Raw genomic sequence first — 3,623 nt, 5'->3', positions numbered from 1 at the left:
ACATCTCCTTAATATACTTGGTTTGAGAAATGAAAGTATGAGAAATGAAAGTACCAACTTTTAACTGTGTTACTTTAAGACTAAAGAAAAATGAAAACTCACCAATCATTGCCATTTCAAATTCTTTCTACATCTCTTTTGCAAAAGTCTTGCAAACATCTTCATCTCCACCAAAAAAATGATATCATCAACACATACAACCACTATCAATAGTTTCTCATTTTTAACTTTGAAATAGAGATTACTATCTCTTGTATCACCTTTCTTAAATTTTTGCTACATCAAGTATTTGTCTAGCCTTTCATACCAAGGTTTGGGAGATTACTTGAGTCCATAAAGTGCCTTCTTGAGTCTGCAGACCATATCCAAATCTTTTAATAATTAAAACCCATTCAGTTGTTCAATATATACCTGTTCTTCAAGTTCTTCATTCAATAAAGATGAGTTAACATCCATCTCATATACCTTAAAGTTATTGTAAGCAACACACACACAAGAAATATCCTTATAACTTCCATCCTAGCCACCAGAGCATAAGTCTCAAAATTTTTACCTTCAAATTGTGAATAGAATTTACAGACCAATCTTAATTTGTTTCTTATGACTTTTCCATTTTCATTTAGCTTGTTTTGGAACACCCACTTTTTCCCTATCACATTTTTATCTAATGGTCTAGGTACTAGTTCCCATGTTCAATTCTTTTTTATGTGATTCAACTCTTCTTCCATTGACTTCATCCATCAATCATATTTTCTATCCTTTGCAAAAGTCTTTGGCTCCACCTTAGATAAGAAATAAATTGTTTTCTTATTCACTAGTCTCAACAACTCTTCTTCTAGTATAAACTCCTTTATTTTTGTCTCCAATGATTTGATCTTCTAAATGATTCTTTTGTACATACTTTGTAGGTGTCTTAGGCACTTGTAGAGGTTCCTCTTCTTTTATATTTGACTCTTCTTTATCTTTTGGAAGATCCTTCTCTTCTGCAACAATGGGGGTATCTTCTATATCAATCTCAAGTTTAGGTGCAACTACATTTCATTCTTAACTTACTTTGACATTTGTACTTTCCATTGATCTTTTTTAGCCTCTTGTTGTAACACTGATATGCCTTGTTCTTTGTAGAGTATCCCAAAAATGTTCCTTCATTTGATCTTACATGAAATTTTCCCAAATCCTCTTCATCTCTTCTAATGTAGCATTTGCTTCCAAAGATTCTAAAATATTTGACTATAGGTGATCTTCCATGACATAGTTCATAAGGTGTCTTTGTATGATTCACTCTTACTTGTACCCTATTAAGAATATATACAACAACATGCACAACTTATTTCCAATACACATTAAGAAAGTTAGCATATTTCAACATAGTTCTATACATATTAACAACAATCCTATTCTTTCTTTCAACCACTCCATTATGATATGAAGTCCTAGGTGCAAATAATTGCCTCTTAATACCATATTTTCACAAAATATATCAAATTCATTTGATGTAAATTCTTCTCCTCTATTAGCCTTAAATTTTTTTTATGTTAGCTTCTATATGATTTTCAACCATATATTTGAATACCTTAAATCTATCTAGTGCTTCCGATTTTTCTCTTAAGAAAGTAAACCATGTCATTCTAGAGTAATCATGAATGAGCAACATAAAATACCTTTCACCATTTAGTCCTCTGGTCCTTGTAGGTCTACATAGGTTGGTATGAATTAACTTCGAAGGTCTTGTGGTATAATTCTCACCGTTCTTGAGTTGTTTCTTGTTTGTTTTCCCATCTGACATTCCTTGCATACTATATTGGTAGGTTTGATAATCTTTGACAAATCTCTAAGTAGAACTATTCTTCACCATTTTCTCAAAGTTAACATGTCCCATCTTTTGTGCCATAACCAACATTCACTATTATGTGCCAACAGACAAATAATTCATTTATTTTCTTTTACATAATAGGCAACACTCTTATACCTTCTACAACTAACCTTATGAAACCTCCTTTTCTAATCTCACATTAGGACCCATGAAATATGAGCTTGTAATTTTTACTATCCATTTGACTCACACTCAAAAGAGTATGTCTCAAGCCTTTAACATAATAAACATCAATTGTCTTATGTTTAACATCAATGGATATGGTTCCTTTACCATAGATAGGTGTAGCCTCCTCAACAACAAAAAATTACTAGTCTGCCATCATATTTTTCAAAGATTATGAACTTTCTTTTTGTCACTTTTCATATGATTTGAGCATCTAGAGTCTATTATCCAAGCTTTAGGTTCCAACTTTTCATGCAATGTAGTCTTCACAGTCATTGATTGTTCACTGTTATTCTTATTATACGAAGTACAAGACCTTTCACTATCCTTTTCTTATATGGCCAAAAATAATGATTCATCATTCAAGACATCATAATATTCTTCTTCAAAGGAATAAGTCTCCATTGAACAAAAACTCTTTTTAGGCTTATCTCTATCATCTTTTCTTTTGTTTTTGTTATCTCTCCTATAGTTATTCTTTCTCTTGTTATCATCATCTAATATCTTATACTTATCATTTATATCAAGGGTATGTGCCACTTAAAGTTTCCACTTCTATTCCTGATGAGGTTCTTGATCCTAGTTTCATTAATCAAGCCACATCCATAATAAACATCCCACTTGGGATACAAGCTACCATTGCTCATATAGACCCCATCTCCATTTTCATTCCCAATCCTAACATTTTCAATATCATGACTATGCTACCTTCACCCAAGGTCAATATCAATCATCTAAACTAACATCAAAATCCTAATTCATCCAACACACATAATACACAACACCATCCATGCACCTCTCCACAACCACCAAGCCCATCCTTTGATCGAGAATGGAAAGCAATGAAGGATTCCCTTATAGGGCTTCAAGGGGTAACTTATAAGAAATCCTATACCTTTGAAGAAGTGTGCCCATATCCCTTTGATCACTCAATGTCATGAATCCTTTTACCCACATCTTTCAAAATCCCAAAATATGATAAATATAAGGAAAAAGGAGATCCTAGGTAACATGTCAAAGAATTATTTATGGCTAGTGAAGAGATTGAATATGAAGACACGTACTTACTATGCTTATCTCCCATAGCCTAGGTCATCAAACACTTGAATGGTCCTTACATCAACCTAAGGGGTCAATCACATCCTTTGCTGATTTAGGTGAAAAAATTATCAAACACTTTTCCTACAACATAGAGCACGATCCCACTATGATGGACGTGTGTAACACTAAGCAAAAATCAAGGGAAATATTTTCATCATTCCTTCAATTTTGGATAGCTTTAACTAGTATATTTTCATAGACCATACCAAAAAAATAATGTCCATATCTTTGTCATAAATCTCAATCTAGAGTTGGCCTTTCCTCTTAAAGTTTAATGTCTCTCTTCTTTCGATGAAATAATTGAGAGGTATTCAAAATTGAAAAATCCCTCATTTCTAAAGGAGTCATCAAACTTTATACCAAGGATTGAAACCAAAATATCAAATTCAAAGTTGTCCAAATGATTTAGCAGAAACAAGAATGCCATTGAAGGTGGGGTTATTGATTCCAAGCACATCAAAAATATCCAATCCTCATATATTGT

This window comes from Cryptomeria japonica, chromosome 11 (assembly GCF_030272615.1).
Source record: "Cryptomeria japonica chromosome 11, Sugi_1.0, whole genome shotgun sequence".
NCBI lineage: Eukaryota > Viridiplantae > Streptophyta > Pinopsida > Cupressales > Cupressaceae > Cryptomeria > Cryptomeria japonica.
The sequence above is the reverse complement of the archived record's forward strand: the minus strand, read 5'-3'. Positions refer to the sequence as shown.